This window comes from Mixophyes fleayi, chromosome 2 (assembly GCF_038048845.1).
Source record: "Mixophyes fleayi isolate aMixFle1 chromosome 2, aMixFle1.hap1, whole genome shotgun sequence".
NCBI lineage: Eukaryota > Metazoa > Chordata > Amphibia > Anura > Limnodynastidae > Mixophyes > Mixophyes fleayi.
The window spans coordinates 362,275,915-362,298,319 of record NC_134403.1 but is presented as its reverse complement, the minus strand read 5'-3'; the positions used below and the strand labels follow the sequence as shown (position 1 = coordinate 362,298,319).

General features: G+C 39.8%; 1 protein-coding gene across 4 annotated transcripts in view; it reads left to right on the top strand.

Annotated features, from left to right (window-relative positions):
* DSCAM (DS cell adhesion molecule) overlaps positions 1–22,405 on the top strand; it is a 397,849-nt gene that overhangs the window by 117,945 nt on the left and 257,499 nt on the right. The gene's annotated exons all lie outside the window — the stretch shown is intronic.

The following is a 22,405-nucleotide window of genomic DNA, read 5'->3' as shown; positions in this document are numbered from 1 at the left end:
TTTGTATCCTAGGTAAGTTGTGCCTGTGGGTTAGAATCCTATATTGTCACTTGAGAGAGGTTTAATGTCAGTTATGACCACTATATCTTTCAACACAGGGCATGGCAAAATAAACAGCATAAAGACAGAAAGTTTGTATTTCCACTGAGAAATAAAATAAAATAGACAGAATGGGGCTTTAAAATGGTGACAGTTGGTTTTTCTGAACAAGACTACTCCAAATTGACACAACTTTGTCAATATATAGGTCCCTTGGGGAAGTTGATCACCATCATTCAACCAAGGAAGTGTTCTAAGTTGGGTGGTGGACTCCAGGGACATCCTTTGCTGTTCAGTTACCAATTCACAAATGTTGTGATATAGTATAGCATTTGGTAACCCGCGCTCTGCCTTGGATTTATGTTTTGTGATGATTAAGTAATTGTTTTTCCCACCCAAACAAACATAACACAAAGAGACATGCACTGATCTGAAAGAGATAATGTAATCTGGTCATCAGGTGTTTCATCTGCAAAAATTACATATTATACTTCTTAATCCTTGTGGACATAATTTTGGTTGGTCATCTCAAGTTGTCCTATGGTCAAGATATAAAGGAGTAGGGAAAGAGGAGACCCCTTCTTGGTGCCATTACCAATGTTAATCACTTTGTACTATTCCCTTGGTCCTTGGGTTGGTTATATCATGCCATAACTTTATGTATAAATGAGTCACTCATCCTAACTTGTTTCAATGTGCACCTGAGAAATAATCCATTCACCTTGTTAGATGCCTTTTTGGTGTCAGTTAACAGTAGGAACATGAGTATCTTGCTGATTCCGGTATAAGTGGTTCGGTTGAATCTCTTAATTGTACTATTGCATGCCTCTCTATGCAGCAAGAACTTGGCTTGTTCTTTACAAATTCTCTGAGGCAAAAGGAGTTTAAGTATGTTTGCCAGAACTTTAACAAAAAACTTGAAATCCGCATTTAATAACGAGATGGATATAAAGCTGGTCTTTCCCAGGTATGAGCAAGATGTTACTATGGGCTTCTGTCATTGTTTTTGAGAAGGGGGAAGTAGGACATAATTTGAACACTTCCTAATTAAGCCACTTGTATATATAGACCCAGTAAATTTATGTGGAGACCAATGCATCACAAATTTATAGAATTTCTGTAACTATAGTATCATGGTTCCTTCACTTCTGACTTTGGGGTCATATCTGTTCAAACTATAAAATGTGAGAAGTCCACACATATGGGTAAAACAGTTCACGGGCAGCATTGATGAGACTGTATCCAGTTTGAACCCGATCAATTCTCAAGGCTGTATATTATCTGATTTTACACAAAATAATTTCTGCTAGGCCAGCATGCTTTCTTGGCTAATTTGGAGCAAACAGAGCCTTCAGTATCATGGCTTCAGGTGGCATTGCTTCCCAATGTAGGCTACATTTGTATAAGCATCTTGATGCAAAGTTAAGACATCAGCAGCAAGTGTTCAGGACATTGTTAAAGACTAGAAATGTGTGCTCTAAATGTGTACCTGGAAACCGTGCCAAGTTGGAAACATATTATTTATAGTTGGAAACTCTTTAGACAGGTGTTATAAATAGGCTAAGGAATTTACATGCTGTACAGTTATAGTGCTGCGTTTTTAGGGTTGGGCTTTTGTTTTGTTTTGTTTTTTAAAAGTTTTAGAATGTATAAAATGTTGAACTGGATAAACTTGTATTGTTGTTTAACCAAGTTAACTGTGTTACTCATAGTTGCCTACTCTCCCAAAATGTCCGGGAGACTCCCAAATTTTTGAAAGCAGGCAAACCTCCCGGATCCAGCTATCTCCGTTGGTAAAGTGGGTGGGGGCGGGGCTAAATGAGTCAGTGGCCCTGCCTCTTGCTGCAAATTGCCGAAATTGGCAAAGATTCTCAGGACGGGGACTAACAATGCAATTTGCGTTGTCACGCCCACTCGACTGACCCCCTCCAGCGCAGCTTCCTTGAAAAGTTAGCAAGTATGGTGTTACTACAATGTGTGATGCAATACTTTGCTGAAAATATATTAAACAGAGATGTTCTATCTGTACGCAAATCGTTTATTGAATGAGTTCATCGAATCTGTACAAAAATTTGAGAATTAATCATAAGGATAGAGTAAAATTTGAGAAAGTTGACCCAGTTTGACCATATTTGAGTCTGTTTACAAATATACAAATGAGCTCTAATGTGTTTGAGCTTACATTGATACATTTTAATGTTTTTAATAGTGAAACTTTGAACACTGTAGTGTTTGCAGTTTGATTTGAAAAGAAAAAGATAATACTTTTTATATTATTTAGAATATTACTTACATAGTATTTTCAAAATACTAATTTTAATGTTAATGGAAACCCCGAACACGAACTTTGAATGCAAGCCACAAATTTCGAACTGCAAATTCGACTTGGGTCTATTGAAGATTGTATTGTGAACATTTGAATGATAAAATATCAAACTGGTTCAAATTGTGTAATCATCGCTAATTTCAACACACATACCAGGTGAAGGCTCCGCATTTTCTAACACTTGCATTTATTCACCAAATAACACAGAAAAGCCTTACTGATCATATTTTCATTCAATCTGACACCCTGACCTGTCAAAGGGGTATATTTACTAAACTGCGGGTTTGAAAAAGTGGAGATGTTGCCTATAGCAACCAATCAGATTCTAACTGTCATTTTGCATAATGTACTAAATAAATGACAGCTAGAATCTGATTGGTTGCTATAGGCAACATCTCCACTTTTTCAAACCCGCAGTTTAATAAATCTAGCCCAATGTCTCTTAAAGTTACAGGGCTTTGGATCCCAGTGGTTTTACTAGAAAGGGGTTGATTAAAAAATGTAATGTTGACTTACACTCAGATTAGTTCTACCTATCCACAATTGGCTCCTCACCACCTAGCTATATTTCAATGCCAGCATTACCTCAGTACGGTACTACGCAAAATCTCTCCCTCGGATTGGGATAACCCCTTGGAGGCTATGCTCTCAAAACCTCCCTTAACTCACCAAACCATCTCACAATATTACTCCTTGTTACGAACTCAATTTGATTATAATCATTCTAAAACTGGCCATTCACTAAGGCAGGATCGGTTCCCTCACTTGACACCAGAGGTTCTCTTAAAGACACTGGCCAACTCCATTAAAATATTACCGGCCATGACATACACAGAAATGTTTCTAAACATCTATCATAGGGTGTATCTATCTCCATCTCACCGCTTTCAGATAGGGCTATCGGAGTCCCATTGTTGTCCGAAATGTGGGTCCCCAAGGGCGGACTTGACACACTGCTTTTGGGAGTGTCCTCCAATTAAAAGATTTTGGACCCAGATTTGGAGATTCTCTAATAAACACCTGGTAAATTATGCACCTCTGTCTCCGGATTGGACGATATTCGGAATACTCCCAAGTGGCTGCAAAGTTGGCAAGGGTTGTAAGAAGTTGCTGTTAGCAATTTCGACCGCGGCCAGAAAGAGCATACTGGGCCCAGGATTCCCCTCCGGTGTTTTCCCTTTTTAAAGAAAAACTTTATCATGTTTTTCGAATGAACTAGATAGAGACCTCTTTGCAGAAAGAGAGTAGAGTAAAACATTTCTTTGACACATGGGAGAGTTTTATGGGTCTTCTGCCCCACAATATACGAATACAACTTTGGAACAGTTTCCATAATACTGAATGGTTTCAATTGAGAATGGTCTCTGCAGATCCTCCAATTAACTTATCTCCACCTTCTTATAGTTGGGTCCTGTTTAAGATGGGATATGTGGGAAGAATGGACACGGGATGTTGTGTACTTAATGGATTATAAGAGAATTGTGAAAACATATATGTATTGTATAATGCATTCATTTGTATATGTTATATATTATACCTCAATAAAAATTGAATATTAAAAAAAAGAAAAATGTAATGTTTACTTACCAGGCTAAACTAGAGCAGCTGAAGTGAAAGGCTTTTCTTGGCGTCAGCGCCGGCTTTCTGCGCTATACTAGGCCTATGTGGCTTAAAAGTGAAACAAATAAACACACTTTTTGTTACTCTGCTAAAAGCATAGGGTACAGAAGACAGCTTGTATGAAATGGAGTGAAAATTTATTTTTAAAAATATCTTTGCATATAGTATACCTAAAGTAGACTCTGCAGAAATGTTTTTTTTTATGGTTAACAACACTACATGGCTTTTATTGTGATTTATTGTGAAGGTCCTGTTACTTCTGGCAGGGGAAAAACAGCAGGGACTGAGCTCAGTGTCATGTGCCTGCTTAAAATTTTTACCAATATAAGCCGTTCTTAAGGAGATTTGTCCTTTAATCCATGTTGATTGTTATACAATTGGTTGACTTACAATTAGGTGCAGATGGTTAGGAACCGTAATGCAGATAAACAGACATACTAAGGCGTTCTTCAATTTCCGGGTTGGATTTTTTTTCCCTGTAATCCAAGCCCAAAGCATGTTTTCATTTTATGTTTAAAGCTTCCCTGCTGTAATCACTTCAATATGTTTGCAATCTGTCTTTATATAAAATAATACTTATTATAATATTAGGGTTTCATAAGCAGTCTGTCTAATTGGGAGTATATATATATATATATATATATATATATATATATATATATATATATATATAGGGGATTTTCCATAGCAGAATGCAGTGGTGGATTACTAATAAATACGGTTGAAGTGAATGCCTAGAGCCCAATGCTTTAGAGATCTAGAGGTGCCATATCCGAACCTTCTGGTGTAATTATAGGACTGCAATAATTTGTACATAAAACAACCAAGATACTTATTTGACATGAAGTGTTTTGGAATTATAACTTCCAGCCCGTGTTCCTTCTAGGGGTGAAATGGAGCAAACAGTGAAAAATGTTTGTGTATTGTATTTATGTTTTTATAAGTTTTGTACTTTTCAGTTTATGGCCTTGCATTTCTTGCTGACATGTGTCTCTGTTTAATTGATTTGTAATCTCTCTATGTTCAGGTCCACTGTATACAGAGCAGCCAGATGCCACTTTATGATATCACTAGCTATAGTCACTCCTGTAGCCGGGTTCAGGCTATGTGGGCTTTATACAACAATATTGATTGGTTTCTAATAAATAAATATTTGCAGTTTGCAGGCTAGTGAAAGAGGCAAGCTACTTCAACTGATGAAGAGAAACAAATGTTGTATGCGAAATGTTCATCACACATAATGCAAACTGTTATCGCCCCTTTATATTCAATTGCTTAGAATCCCCGCGGCGTTAAAACTATTACCGGTATTACGGTAATAGTAAGCCGGATTTCAGCTCCCTGAGCCGTGAGCTGAAATCCAGCAAGAAAACTACCGTAATAACGGTATTTACGCACACAATTACCATAATAATGGTACTGTAATAGTGTGTGGAGCGCGCGATTCTTGGCTTTAACGCCAACAATTGAATATGCCCCTAAGGGGGGTATTCAATTGTTAGCAAGATCGCTAAAATACTCGCGCTTGAAAAATATTACCGTTAATACGGTAATATTGTGCATAAATACCGTTAATACGGTAAGCTCAGGGAGCTGCGAGCTGAAATTCAGCGAGTAATTACCGTATTAACGGTAATATTAATCGAGCGCGAGTATTTCACCCCATTTCGCTCACAATTGAATACCCCCTAAGGGGGGTATTCAATTGTTTCCGTTAACGCTCTCAAACGAGCGCTCTAAAAATATTAGCGTTAATACGGTAATTACTCGCTAAATTTCATCTCGCAGCTCCCTGAGCTTACCGTATTAACGGTATTTATGCGCAATATTACCGTATTAACGATAATATTTTTCGAGCGCTCGTTTTTTTTTGTTTTAGCGCGTTAAAAGCAACAATTGAATACCCCCCTAAGAGTTGGTTGTAATAAAGTAACATAGTTACGGTGACAAAAACTGGACGTTATTGTTAACAATGAGCGAAGCTTCCGTGGCTCGGCTTCTGGAACATTAGGGGGTAAATGTATAAACCTCCGGATTCTTCAACTCCGGCGAGTTCAGCGTCTTCAGCGCTTAAATTTAAAGCGGCGCTGCCTTGTAAAGGGAAACTTCGGAGGTTCATACATTTACCCCTAGATGTCTTTTGAGAGCAGAGTGGAGGCTACATCGACATAGCTCGACCCTTTTACAAATCTCACTGTGGGGCCCGGCGATACAGTCTTCTGCCCTGATCTTAGTCCATTTGGGTCTGATAGTGGCTGATAAGGTACAGAATGAGAAGGTGGAGGGGAGCTTACCATACATATTGCAGAAAACAGTAAGTGCAGTTTGGGATCCACAATATGTGCGCAAACTGCCAGAATTACCATGCAGCTGTATTGTCATTAGCATAAAGCTCTCTATGTCTGATAATGGCTGGAATTGTGGTTATTCTGTAGAATATAATATTAAACTAGAATATATATAGGCTTGTGTGTACAAGCATTACTGATAAGTGTTAACTTGCCAGTGTTTCACTACTGTGCATGGTGGTTACAGGTCTTATCAGATGCTGTGCAGCTATTGCATTAAGTTACTTAGTTAAGGATCACCAGCTAGAAACCCCCCTCTGGAAGTTAGGGCTTGTTAAGCCTCATGGGGAGGTCAGTAATTGAACCTGGAAAGCATGCAATGATGTTCAGCTAAATACTATCTTTAAATAGTAATGCTCTTGCAATATAAAGTGCTGAGCCCTCGGGTGTGTGTTGATACAGCTCTAAGATCTGGCACCATCTCTCATATAAAAAGCAAATTGATGGAAATGTTATGAGCGGATCTGCATAAAGCAATATGATTCTGCCTGAGGGCACAGGCAAACAGGGAGTTATTAGCAGAGCGACTTTTTTTTTTTCTTTCTTTCCTTGCTACCCTGTTGCTCTGCTAACATGCCACTTGTCACAGTGATATTCCAGACACCATATGCCAAACCTGCAGAGTCCTCCTGGCTGATTACATGCAGGAGGATTTCTTTTTACATGTAGGACGCTGTTGGGATAAAACCTTGAGATAGCAGGAACAGGCTGCCGAGAAGACCCACATTTGAGGAGATCCACAGCTGTTTTTGGCTTTTATTGACCGGTCTGATGGAGCACAGATGGTATAGTTGTATTGAAGAACAAACTTTCTAGTAATGATTGTCAGGTTGTTGTCCTATGTTGAAGACAAATTATTACTTTTGTCAGTATCATAAGTTCCATTTTCAGGCCCACCTGTCAAAATGGCAATTACAAATCCCATTATCTTTTTGGCAAGTATATAGTGGCACAAGAATGCATTATATAGAAACACAATATGTAAAAGACAATCCACCCTGGAATTTTAAAGCAATGAACATTGAAATCATGGGGTGTGCTGGGGGGGTAAATGGTACAGTCATGGCCAAAAGTTTTGAGAATGACACAAATATTATTTTTCACAACGCCTGCTGCCTCAGTTTTTATGATGGCAATTTGCAATACACCAGAATGTCATAAAGAGTGATCAGATGAATTGCAATAAATTTCAAAAGTCCCTCTTTGCCATGGCAATGAACTTTATCCCAAAAACAACATTTCCACTGCATTTCAGCCCTGCCACAAAAGGAGCAGCTGACATCAGGTCAGTGATTCTCACGTTAACACAGGTGAGAGTTTTGACGAGGACAAGGCTGAAGATCACTCTGTCATACTGATTGAGTTAGAATAACAGACTGGAAGCTTTAAAAGGAGGGTGGTGCTTGAAATCATCAGTTATTCCTCTGTTAACCATGGTTACCTGCAAGGAAACATGTGCAGTCATCATTGCTTTGCACAAAGAGGGCTTTACAGGCAAGGATATTGCTGCTAGTAAGATTGCACCTAAATCAACCATTCATCGGATCATCAAGAACTTCAAGGAGAGAGGTTCAGTTGTTGTGAACAAGGCTTCAAGGCGCCCAAGAACGTCCAGCAAGCCCCAGGACCGTCTCCTAAAGTTGATTCAGCTGTGGGATTGGGGCACCACCAGTGCAGAGCTTGCTCAGGAATGGCAGCAGGCATGTGTGAGTGCATCTGCACGCACTGTGAGGTGAAGACTTTTGGAGGATGGCCTGGTGTCATGAAGGCCAGCAAAGAAGCCATTTCTCTCCAGGAAAGATATCAGGGATAGACTGATATTCTGCAAAAGGTACAGGGATTTGACTGCTAAGGACTGGGGTAAAGTTATTTTCTCTGATGAATCCCCTTTCATATTGTTTGGGGCATCTGTCCAGAGAAATAAAGGTGAGTACCATCAGTACTGTCTCATGCCAACAGTAAAGCATCCTTGAACCATTCATGTGTGGGGTTGCTTCTCAGCCAAGGAAGTGGGCTCACTCACAATTCTGCCTAAGAACACAGCCATGAATAAAGAATGGTACCAAAACACCCTCCAAGAGCAACTTCTCCCAACCTCCCTCCCATTCAAGAACAGTTTGATGACGAACAATGCTTTTTACAGCAGCATGTAGCACCTTGCTATAAGGCAAAAGTGATAACTAACTAAGTGGGATCATAACATCGAAATTTTGGGTCCATGGCCAGGAAACTCCTCAGACCTTAATCCCATTGAGAATTTGTGTTTAATCCTCAAGAGGCGGGTGGACAAACAATAAACTCCACAAATTCTGACAAACGCCAAGCATTAATTAGGCAAGAATGGGCGGCCATCAGTCAGTATGTGACCCAGAAGTTGATTGACGACATGCCAGGGCGACTTGCAGAGGTCTTCAAAAAGAAGGATCAACACTGCAAATATTGACTCTTTTGCATAAACTTAATGCAATTGTTAATAAAAGCCTTTGACACTTATGAAATGCTTGTAATTTTACTTCAGTATACCACAGCAACATCTGACAAAAAGGTCTAAAAACACAGAGACAGCAAACTTTGCGAAAACCAATACTTGTGTCATTCTCAATTTGTTAGCCATGACTGTAGGGTACAGACTAACGTATGAAAATATAAATAAAAGCCAATAAATGATCTGTCATTGGGGCCACTCTCCTCCATTCCTATGGAAAAAAAAAAAAGATTCTTTTTTCCAAAGCAACTGAATTCTAGGGGCGAAGCTTCATGTTTAAGTGTGGAGCCAAAATGCCTTATTTTCCCCAGTATTTAAAATGGCCAAAGAGTGACACTTACAGCAGTGTTCTGTGTGTTTGCAGTCCCTTAAATACACCAGGAATGGTTTATTATATTCTAATTAAATGATAACACTGCTCATTATAAAAATGTTATTATATAGATTTTGGTAGAAACATGGACATATTTGGAGGTGCCAGTTGAGTTGTTTTTCTCTATACAACGGAGATAATTTGTAAAAAAAAAAAGTTTTGGGCCAAAAATGGGATTATCCTTAAGAATAAGGGACCATGGGTAATTTGAGTGCCTATAGCCATAGCTTGTTTATTTTTTTGGGGTCATATTTACCAGTTATAGGTGAATATATGAACAAAAGGAGCACCCAATATGGCACACTGTACCACCTAGTTGTTACCAGACAATTGGGCAGCTGACATAAAAAAACAAACAAAAAGGAAATAAAAAATGTACATTTAATATAAGTGCCATCTACCAGGAGCATATAACTATATATAACAAATAGCAGGATAGTCATCTCATCCATACTTGCCTACTTATTTCACCTCCCTTCTGGTCCCAGAGGGGAGGTTCAAATGGCAAGTGTGGTGGTCAGGGGGACTCAATGTGTACATTCCAGAGTAGGGAGTATGATCTCATCTCAGCTGTGCTGACTCTCACACAAGACTTGTATTGCTTCAAACAATTCCCTATCAAAAGTAGATACACACTTGGCCCCAACTCACTTTAACCACACTCCAATCCATCCAACCAGTCCAAATGTACCTAGACGATGCACTGATTCCCATGGTTAAAAAAATATATAAAAAACAGTAGTGCCTTGATTGGATTGTTGACAGGATATTATTATATATTATTTGAACCAAAATTAAATAATATCAATTTGTTTGGTATTCTAAGAATTCAGCAGTGTTTTTTGTAAGTAAATGTAGTTTAATGCTAGTAAAATGGGGGATAGAAAATATATTCCTGTATATATTCCTCTTTTAAATGCTGTTATTTAAGCAGAACATCAACATTTTAAATGATGTACCTTTATAGTTTATTTGTTCTAAAGCTAGAATCTTGTGTGTGTTCATAAGTAGGTTGATATTTGGATTATGCATTCAGTGGTTGTTGAATTTCAGAGGTTAGATCCCTGTCTACTCTTTATTCACCATCCCACTGGATTTTCCATCCCCAGTTCCGTAGCCAAATGATGTTAATTAGTTGTGAAAAGGACATTTTCAGGGAGGCTTTAAAATGCATTTTTTTTTTATCCTGTCCAACAACTTACACAATAGTGTGTAATCATGTTTGACATTTAAAAGTGGCTTCAAGTTTTATGGCAGAGTAAAATCTCTTTCCACTTCTGAAATTAATCCTGAAATCAATAGTAAATTAACTTTATTCATAGTATGTTAAATGCTTCATTAACTGCATTAACTGGGGAATTAGATCATGTGTAATTATCAAGTAAACAGGCCATTTGGCCATGTGCACATCTATGTGCTCTCCATGATTGTATAAATATCAATAGTGGACTGTAGTTATATGTTATGTAAGATTTCCTACCCAGTGGCATTAATTACATGTTTTTCTAGCATTTTTAGCACTTGTACAATGCGTGGAAAAGGGGGTGACACTAGAAACCATTGTCTTCTAATGTTTGCTAGTGTTGAGTCGTTTGTGTTTCAGTTTTCGGAGCGTATCTTGTTTTGTCCACTTATGTTTACTGAGGGGAAATACATTGTGGAAGCCTTGAGGGAGCTCCAAGTGGGCTTCAAACACTGCCAGTAAATCTAACAACATACATGTCACGTGTTTGTATTAGACTACCTAATGCAAATGGGCAAACATAATATCTAGCCACGGACCAGGTAAACCTCATATGGTTCCACGTATCAAAATTTGGGCATGTGAACCTCGCAAAATTGCAAGTGGCCAAAGAGAAATACTAGAATATATTACCTTTGATTTTGTTCTAGACTAAAATCTAATAACATCTACATAATTCCACATGGGTTACAGATATCTATGTGATGTCACTCTTGCATGGGGAAGCTTATTAGGGTCTGTGTGACTGATGATCATCACCAGTTATTTATATAGCGCCACTAATTCCGCAGCGCAGTACAGAGAACTCATTCACATCAGTCCCTGCCCCATTGGAGCTTACAGTCTAAATTCCCTAACATACATACAGACAGACAGACGGACACACAGACTTGGGTCAATTTTTGTAGCGGCCAATTAACCTACCAGTATGTTTTTGGAGTGTGGGAGGAAACCGGAGCACCCGGAGGAAACCCACACAAACACGGGGAGAACATACAAACTCCACACAGATAAGGCCATGGTCGGGAATTGAACTCATGGCCCCAGTGCTGTGAGGCAGAAGTGCTAAGCACTAAGCCACCGTGCTGCCCCATTTGAACTCTTCAGTGTGAAAATGTTTTAAACTGATTGGTGTTTTCACCTGCAGTCACATGATTACAGAGATCACTGCGGTGTTTGTTTTTAGATGTAGTTGTCTTATACCTCAGTTTTTTCTTGTTATTATTTGTAAGGTTAAAGAAGAACACTTTTCATGATTCTTCATGCTTTGAAGTTATCTGTAATATAAAATTGCCCATGAATAGTTTGTGTATCCAAAGATTTGTAAAAAGGTCTATTACCACCTTTACACTAAAATGTTAATGTCTGCACGGCATTAATTTTCTCTGTTATCAGTCAAATTGACTGGTTTGAAATTCTCGTAGTAAAAAAAGACTGTAGCTTTACATAGGTTATATTTTGAACACCAGGGGGTAAATGTATCAAGCTGAGAGTTTTCCCGGCGAGGTTGAAAAGTGGAGATGTTGTCTATGGCAACCAATCAGATTTTAGCTATCCTTTTGCAGAATGTACTAAATAAATGACAGCTAGAATCTGATTGGTTTTTCAAACCCGCCGGAAAACTCTCAGCTTGATACGTTTACCCCCAGATCTTTATTAGCAGGCTGTGCAATTGTGCCTGCCTTTTCTATTGTGTTATTTGAATGCTTGCAACAACTGCCTGCTGCCTTGTGGGTAACGCAATTATCATCATTTTCTCTGGGAACTGGTATTTTTAAGACAAATGTCTTATCGCTTTGCAAATTCAAGAAGCTTTCTGAAATTGTAATGTAGGTAGGAAACAAGAAGCGGAACATTTTCCTGAAGTTAGAAAGAATTGTTGTTTTTGTTTAGGAGGAGTTATTTAATTGTTTGAATGTGAAACTTTTTTGTTAAGTTTTGTATCCTGTGCTTTTATAGTATTTCTGCAGAAACATGACATGTAAAATATACTGACTCATGTTTATTAACTAAAGCAAAATATATTGTAACTATTTTTTAAATAAAACTGTAACAAAACTGTGTAAAAAAAAAAAAATATATTCAGCCAAAAGCATCAAGATCAAAAAGAAATATGGGTAGTAAGTAATTGATAGCAATTTTTCAAATTTATTTTATGGTGCATATAGTAGAGTAGTAGAGTCTTTTAGAGAGTATCTATCAACTTTGTATTTTGGTTTTAGTTTACACCTAAACTTTTTTTTTTTTTTTTTTAAACATTCTGAATTTGTCATAGTAGATAAGGAACAACAATTGTCCATCCAGAAGATTCAAGTATTGACACTGGGTCACATGAGGACTCTCATCTTGAACAGTGATTTATCGAGTTTGTTTTAAAATACACAGTGTGCCTCAAAATGCCTCTGTGATGTCACTGGTTCCTAGTGTGCTAATAGTCTGTATTTAAATATTGGTTCAGTCCACAAAATCGCTGCCTCCATTGTGTGCCTCAGTGATGTTGCTGGGTCTGAGTGAATTGATAAACAGCATCCTCATACATAATGCTTACATGCCATGGAAAGTGTATATGTAAATGTTCAGAAGATACCTGCTTCCTTTCTATTTCAGGCATTCACCATGTTAGAGCCACGGTTTCCATATTTCATCAAAAAACACTTTTGTATCTGCTACTATGGGATCCCACTTTATAACTTCATAAAGTATGATATATTATACTTTACTGTAGTAAATGAGAGGCTGGATTTTCCCCACATACATGTGTTAGGTGCTAGATATGTACTTGGTACTCATCACAAAGTGTCTTGGTTGGACTGGCCAGTTACATGATCATCATCATCATTTATTTATATAGCGCCACTAATTCCACAGCGCAGTACAGAGAACTCACTCACATCAGTCCCTGCCCCATTGGAGCTTACAGTCTAAATTCCCTAACATATACAGACAGAGAGACACACAAACTAGGGTCAATTTGTTAGCAGCCAATTAACCTACCAGTATGTTTTTGGAGTGTGGGAGGAAACCGGAGCACCCAGAGGAAACCCACGCAATCACAGGGAGAACATACAAACTTCTCATAGATAAGGCCATGGTCGGGAATTGAACTCATGACCCCAGTGCTGTGAGGCAGAAGTGCTAACCACTACGCCACCATGCTGCCCTACATCGAGGAGTAGGCCAACCTCTGCTCTTCACAACCTATACGTGCACATAGGTCTGCAGCGAGGTGGGGTACGGCTTGTATTAATCATCCGGATAGTCCTGCGTGGGTGAAGCTTTTTGTTACAATGCTTCTAGTCCCTTAACAGAGGTTCTAAATGAAATACCCAGAGACTGCTGGTGCAAAATTCAAGTACTTTAGTGGAGTGGAAATGGCTGTGCGTTCCTCCGCTGCCCTCACCACACCTTTTTATGTCCTATTACAATAATCTTATTTATGCCTGTGCGAGTATCTGCTCCTCTTCCTTCACGCACACTCCGTGGAAATCATCAAGGCGTGTGGCCAGTTCTAAGTTGGTATTGCACCGCGCTGCAGACATTTTGTGCTTCTTATATGATCTACTATTACTTGGGTTTTTGGAGTCAGGTGTTTTTTTTTTTTTACCAGGAAGCCTAGCAGTAGAGTTTTATTTTAACCAGTTTTTGACCAGCCGTTTAATTAAGCAATTCTTATTTCCCTGCTCATTAAACCACAATATATTGCTTCATATTTTAATTATTTATTAACCTTTCTTCCAGTGTGGATTTTCTTTTCATGTTTTTAATTGTGCTTGAGTATAGCAATAACTAGTCATATTTTATAATATGAAGCCACCAGAGATCCATTAGCGAGCAGCAATACATAAACTAGGTAAAACAGTGACAGCTTAATGCACCATATAGATACTTTAGCCATTGGTGCAAAATCATAAAGTACACAGATCTGCACTGCAGAACGAGCATTATAGAGTGGACTGTAATAAAACGCTGTAACCAGTGGTGAGCCCTTGTGTTAATATATAATACTATTCTGTTTTATTACCCATCTGATTATTTATTATGAATCCAGCAGCCCTGTGCACTCCCTTCTACAACTTGCTGGTCCTCCCTCCCCCACCACTGCCGCTCACAGGCCTGAAGCATGGATGTGCCATGAGAATACTTATTATTTCCCAGGAGACAAAGCCAGTAGCAGAAACAGCATTTTGTACACTGCCTTCAGCCCCACTGTCCAACAAAAGGCATTCATCTATAATCATTTACATTTATTCAGGGGCGTTGTGGCATGTTGGAGATTTTGTTGCTACCATGGCTTTCCTAAATAACTATTGTGCATCGGGTGTGTGTGTGTGCTGCAGTTTGTATATGTATGTGTGTATTTATATATTACAAAAACATATTTGTAGGTTAATTGGCTGCTAACAAAATTGACCCTAGTCTGTCTGTGTGTCTGTCCGTGTGTGTTTGTCCATCTCTGTCCGTCTCTCTGTCTCTGTCTGTGTGTGTGTATGTTAAGGAATTTAGACTGTGAGCCCCAATGGGGCAGGGACTGATGTGAGTGAGTTCTCTGTACAGCGCTGCGGAATTAGTGGCGCTATATAAATAAATGGTAATAATAATAATTTATTATTATGCTGGGGATGGTGGTGACAGTTCAGCATCTTCTGAGATGTGCAGGGACAGGAGCTGTCCATGGACCGGTGCTGAACTGAAGCTATGGAGAAAGTACAAGATTTTTTATTTTGTTTGCATCTCTTGCAGTTTTGCATAATTGTACTTCTTCATTCTTGGAATAAAGAATTATATATATATATAGTTGTACTGTATTTTTTTAAATATTTAGAAATATACTCAAAAATTGTATTTAACAATTGGATGCAACCCCCCCCCCCCCCCGCATGTTGTAACCCAAATTGAGTAAACTGACATTTACTTCCATTGTTCAAGCTTGAGCTAGACCGTGGCTCTCCAGATGCTGTGGAACTACAAGTCACATAATGTCCTGCAAGTGTTTTGTATGCATGTATGGTACAGATCAGAGATTAATTACTTGTGGTTCCAGCTGTTGCTGGGAGTGATAGTTCCACAACAGCAGGAGCCAGAGGTTTATACTAATCATAGCTAATATCTGAGTGATTATCTGAAAATTTATGTTTATATACTGTATATGCTCCATTTAACAGACCTGCAAAATGTTTGCCTAATTTTCCTATATCATAGGTTTGTTATTCTAAAGTACAATACATTAAGTGGTTTTTAGTTTTTTTTTTTCTGTTTTATTTTTTTAAACGTCACCCTTAGGGACGGCAAGATGGATCTCTTTGGTTTGCTGATTTATCCACGTTTCTTTGGCCTCTCCCTGCTTCCTCTCTGGTCAAGAGCAAAATCATGCGGATGAGGAAGGAGAGTTATCTTGTTTCCATGGCAACATCAATTGCCATTCTGCAGGTACTTTCACAGTCGCAGAGGCCGCTGACTGAATGCAGCCTGCTCCAGGCTCTCCGTGACATACAAGCTATTTTTGGCCAGAGGCGGGAGCATACTTTCCCACAAGCTTTTTTGAAAGGGTGATGAAAACAGACTGGGGAGGATACTGTCAGCATATTCAGTCTCTTGATCCTAATGGGAGATAAATCATTTATACAAAAGTACTTGTCGGTGGATTACTAATATTCAACAGTGCTTGAGAACAATACATTATTTTTAGAGTCCAATTACTGCTTTGTTTGTAGAGAGGCAGGTGAATGCTAAGCACGGTGATTACATCATGTGGCTTGTACATTTGTACTGTACACGTATGCAGTGTCTGTAAGTATGTTAGAAACAGTAAAATTTACTGGTGAAATAGTGAATATATCGGGAAAGGAAGAGAGCTGACTGCATAATTCAGTATTATACAACATATTACAAGCTTTATAAACACTGGCAAAGAGCAGAGTTTTTTAGTGACCCACAAAAGCTGATTCCAAAATCGAGTTGTGACACTAACCTTTTGGTCTCTCTCTCCTCTCTCACCCCCCCTTTACCTCTCTCTCTCCCCCCCCTTTACCTCTCTCTCTCCCCCCCTTTACCTCTCTCTCTCTCTCTCTCCCTCTTTACCTCTCTCTCCCCCTTTACCTCTCTCTCTCTCCCCCTTTACCTCTCCCCCTCTACCTCTTTACCTCTCCCCCTCTACCTCTCTCCCCCCTCTACCTCTCTCTCCCCCTCCCCTCTACCTCTCTCTCCCCCTCTCTACCTCTCTCTCCCCCTCTACCGCTCTCTCTTTCTCTCTCTCCCCCCTCTACCTCTCTCTCTCTCTCTCCCCCCTCTACCTCTCTCTCTCTCCCCCCTCTACCTCTCTCTCTCTCCCCCCTCTACCTCTCTCTCTCTCTCCCCCCTCTACCTCTCTCCCCCCTCTACCTCTCTCTCTCTCTCCCCCTATACCTCTCTCTCTCTCTCTCTCTCTCTCTCTCTCCCCCTCTACCTCTCTCTCCCCCCTCTATCTCCCCCTCCCCTCTACCTCTCTCTCCCCCTCTCTACCTCTCTCTCCCCCTCTACCGCTCGCTCTTTCTCTCTGTCCCCCCTCTACCTCTCTCTCTCTCTCTCTCCCCCCTCTACCTCTCTCTCTCTCCCCCCCCCCTCTACCTCTCTCTCTCTCTCCCCCTCTACTTCTCTGCCCACCCCTCTACCTCTCCCCCCCCCCCTCTACCTCTCTCTCCAGAGTTTACAAAGTAGCGTTTGCCTGTAACCATCAATGACTGTGCAGTGTTATCCCAAGACCATTTTGCCTGCTGGGTGGCATTAAGAAGCAGCCGGGTGGGGGCAGTGTAATACTTTGCAGTAATATTGAAAAATGTTGGCGGTTATTGCCCACACCTGCCAGGACTGGTCTAACACACACCACTGGCTGTGGTGATCACACAGTTCCTGTTCTAAAAGGGGAAACAATGGTTTATTATATTATAATAGGACTCTGTTAGGCTCCAAGAGCCGGGTGGGAAGTAAAAACAGCCTGGTTCTGGGGAGAACACTGTTGTGCTCACTCTGTAATTTAAGCACCTGAGAGAGTCCAGAGGTTGGGGTCAGCTGTGATGGGTGCACTTTGTCATGGGCCTGTGGTGACATTTGAGGCATTATGGTAACCTATTAGGAATTATTGTGGCACTTCAGATAATGTGGTGCCATATGGCAGCGTGTGTGGCAATATTCTGCCAATCTGTAACTATTATGGTAAATGATTAAGGATGGGCTATTTGTGCTGTATATGATGGACAGTCTGGATGTGTGCAGTATTTCCTTTTTTCCATAACACTTATATAAAATATTAATTTTTGCAATACATTTATTTCACACGGACTATGTATTTGCAATACCACACGTTAAGAATATTTTTTACTCTTATTTTCCATAGTGAGTACTGCAGTAAAAATATAAGTTGGTGAATGGGCTGTGGTTCTCCAGCTGTTGATAAAGCAGAGGGAAGGAACCTGGCTGTTGTGGTACCAGAAGTCCCCGTGCACCTTGCTAGCCAGATGTTACTTTAGACCAAGGGAGGGCTGGCAAATTGTAGCCTGGGGGTCAAGGCTCCACTCATCAGTCTATTAGTAGCATTTTTAAGGAATAAAAATGTTGGTGGCCCAGTGACCCAGCCCAAGTTAGCCCACTATGGGGCCGGCCCAGGGGACAGATGCCCCCTGCCCCAGAGCTCAGCCTGACCCTGCTTTAGACTATTAGTGATTAGCTGCTCAGAAACAATAGTATTAATTTAAAGTGTTCTGTGTCAGCAGTGATTATAAATATTGTCACTTAACTCTGTGCATAGAGGCAGCCAGTTCCATTCACTGCAGTCAGCGTGCAGAGCATCAAGTGGGAGGGAAAACGTCTAAACATTTTAGAGACCTATTTGCAACAGATTTTAATGCACATTATTTCCATGGGTAATAAAGCAAAACAGTTGTGCCATTTAAACCGTTATCAACTGTTTTCCATCTTGTTCACACCATTAGGTATTCCCATCAGGCATTAAAATATGCATCAGTGCAAGCTGGTTGGCTTTTATGATTTCAGTAAATACCGCTGTATGCTGGATGAAGCCAGGGCTTTGTTATGTGAGACCAAACGATTCCATTCCCCAGCACAAGTACCCATCAGATTTTTCTATTCCAAGGTAATCAGTAACAACACGACTGAGATAAAACGCTGCAAATAACACACACTCCTGTCTGTCTTTCCCTCTCCACGGTGATCATAAAACTGCATATTTGAATGGTTATATTTTGTCTTTGTTACAATTAGCGAACTATGTTTATGTCACTTTTGTATTCATTTATTCATTTCCATTTGCTCATTCAAAATTAAATTATGTTTTTATTAACAAGGCAAGTTAATGTTAACATTAACATATATAGTACACAGCCTGTTTTATTGTTCAGGAAAATAATATAACTGAAATAATTTAAGTCTTTAATGTGTGTCTAGCATACAGGGAAATAATTATTAGGGAGCTCTACAGGCAGGAAAAAACTGACTTTGCCCTATACATCAGGGGGGCGCTGTTGTCCGCAGTAAGCTCCACCAGGAGTAGGCCCCACCAGCAACAAGATCTGTGGTGTTTTGTTCCTTGTTCTGTTGTTTCCATCTCAATATGTATATTTTTTAATTGTTTTCTTAACTTTTATTTGTCTATGAGGTGGAACTGAGAGTGCTGGGTTCAACACAGGACAGCCAGGAACAGATTAGAGTGTTTTCTCTTATCTGTAGGTCAGAGCAGATTATGGGTGTTGTGTAGGATTTTACAGAAAGTGTGTTTATTGCTCATATACTGCCCTTAAAAGTACTGTTGGGCTAGGTACAAACTACAAGAAAATACTAACGATATGACTTTTTTAGAGATTTTACTAATGAGAGGGGTGAAAAAAAAAGGTCCCGATCAGTATGCTGATTCCTGTGTACACACTATACAAGTTTTACACAATTTACCGTTAGATTTACCTGTGCTCTTCATCTGTCATCATCATCAGCGGAAAAATTGGCAACTCTGTGTACTCCATAGAGATCGATGGACACTGCTGTCGTGAGTGCTCACACACTGCAGAATTGGAACAACATTGTTCCATTGTTGAACAAGATTTTTAGTTCGGTTTAAAAATCTCATTCAACAATACGATGGAGTGATAATTGTTCATGACAGCAGTGTGTACCCAGCCTTACACATCACTATGTGGCGGTGATGGAGTACAAAATGGTACATATATTATATGGGGCTCTGGTGGCCTTATACAGTTCATACCCATAGGTTGCAGGAGAAAATGTAGCCTTCAGTCTCTTTAACTAATTCAGGTTGATCGCACATTTTAATGTTGTACTCAGCGGCATTCAGGTGTATTCTTCCCCATTGTCCACCCTGGTGCAATGGGGAAGAAGTCTGGGCTGGGATTTTTAATCTTTAAATCTTCCACCCAGAATTCTTCCCTTCAGGTTCTAGCTCCCCCCTGCAAGCCAAATGCTGCAGCATCGGACATTAACCTTTAAGGCACTGCAACCATACCCGCAGGGCGTAGGGTCATTCTGCCACAATAATCCTTTTTTTTTTTTTTTTTTAAAGTTTTATTTTTGAGAAGGTCAATAATGAGCATCAGTCCAAGACAAAATCTGTTACAATCAGGTTATGCATGTTCAGGGACTAATACAATCATTGTATATTATAATAAAAAGAGTTTTGATATTGACCAAGTTTTAACTATAAGAATAGAAGCAAGAAGAGACAGAAAAGAAAGGATAGTCAGAGAAAAGTGGGCAAGATAGATTAGGAGGCGGTGTGGCAGGCCGCCGAAAGAAGAAAAGAAAAAGAAAGCAAGAGGTAGAAGAGAAGTGTGGGGGGGAAGGCAGGGGGGGCGGGGGATGGTAGCAGGTTGAGGGGGATATCAAGTGGAATGTTTTAGAGGAGTCATAGAGCAAAAGGAATTTGGATTTGAAAAAATGACATCCACGGCTCCCAGACTTTGTTGAATGATTTAGAGGTATTGCGCAGTATGCATGTCATAAACTCCATTTTGTATGAGTGCCAAACTCTATTAATAATTGTCTGCATAGTAGGCGCGGAGGGTTGTTTCCAATTAGTGGCAATTTGACACAGTGCTGCAGAAACTATGTGGCGGAACATTTTTGTTTGATGTTTAGTTGCGGATGGAATCCCAAGTGGGAGAAGGAAAAACTTGGGAGAAATTGGGATGTCAATCTGTAGAATCTGAGATGCAAAGTTCCGTAGTTCCAACCAGAATGGGGCAAGCTTGGGCCAAATATGGAGGAAGGACCCTTCCGACGAACATCCTCTCCAACATGAGCTAGATGAGTCCGGAAAGATTTTTTGTAATCTGGTCGGGACCAAGTACCATCGATAAAGAAGCTTATAGGCATTTTCTTTCAGCTTCACACAGATTGAACTAGAGGCCGTGTTGGCTTTTATTTCATCCCAATCTTCCCCATCCAAGGGACCCCCCAGATCCTCCTCCCAGGCTCGCTCATGGGGATCTTGGGTGTCTGAGTCAGGGACTCTCAGCTCTCCATATAGCCGAGATATAAGGCCATTGGTAGAAGATCGCCGGAGAAAAAGTGACTCGAATGAGGTCAACGGCCTGATTCTTAAAGATGATTTAGTGGTGGAATGAAAATTTCTTAGTTGCAGGTATTGAAAAAAAAAAGTGTTGGGAATATTGAATTTGGTTTTTATGTCTTCGAATGAGGGAAATGAAGCGTCTGTAGTGATATTATTAAGATAGTAAACATCGTTCCTTTTCCAAAATTCAAAGGACGAAACTATACGACCCGGTGGAAAATCTGGGTTATCAAAAAGAGGAACAATTGGACTAGTAGCCGGGGCGAGATTAAACTTTGAGTTTGCTCGGTCCCAGAGAGAGAGCGAATGCGATACAATTGGGTGATTAAGAGCGGACAGAGGACGTTTAGTGCGAGGGAGCCACAGGAGAGAGGAGGCGGAGGAAATACCTAAGCTTTCGGTTTCGATCGAGACCCAAACTCTGGAGGAGCCCGGGGAGTTCCATAAAATACATTGGGCAAGTTGCGCTGCCAAGAAATAGTTTTTAAAATTGGGGACTCCCAAACCGCCCTCCTGCGTCGACCTTTGTAGGACAAGGAGCCGAACTCTTGGACGTTTTCTACCCCATATGAATTGTGAAGTATAATGTTGCAAAAATTTGAATACATAAGGGGGGATGCGTATGGGAAGGGCTTGAAAAAGATATAATAACCTGGGCAAAATGTTCATTTTGACTGAGTTGATTCACCCTATCCAGGAAATGAGGTTTTTACTCCAGGTTTCTAAATCAGATTTAATTTGGGATAGTAGTTTAGGATAGTTAGCTTGGAAAAGCTGACTATATTGTTTAGTTATGTAGACGCCTAAATATTTTATCTTTTTTTGGTGCCATTTGAAGGGGAATTGTTGAGTGAGAGAAGATCTCTTACTTTCTGTGAGATAGAAATCCAGAGTTTCTGTTTTTTGTGGATTGATTTTGTATCCCGAGATGTAACTGTAGGTTTTGATGTCTGCGAGAAGGGGGGGAAGAGAAACAGCGGGATCCGAGAGAGTCAAAAGAACATCTTCAGCATATAATGATATTTTATGTTCGGATTTCCCTGTTTTAACTCCGTGTATCGCCCCGTTAGATCGGATTTTTGCTGCTAATGGTTCAATTAACAGGGCAAAGATTAAAGGGGAAAGTGGGCATCCCTGCCGCGTCCCATTAGAAACACAATAATCCTTTTAAGTATGCAAAGTATTCACATTGAAACATTAAAAATTGTCCACAAAGGCTGACATATGTTTTCACATTTTCTGTGTATGACCTGCCATCAATAAATTTCTTCATATAAAAATGTGTTTAATTGTTTATTGTATTTTATTACTGTTTAATTATCTTAAGCACATTAGTGTTTTTTAGAATTCTAGGTTTAATGAGCTAATGAGATATTAACTTCCTATCACTGATTTTAA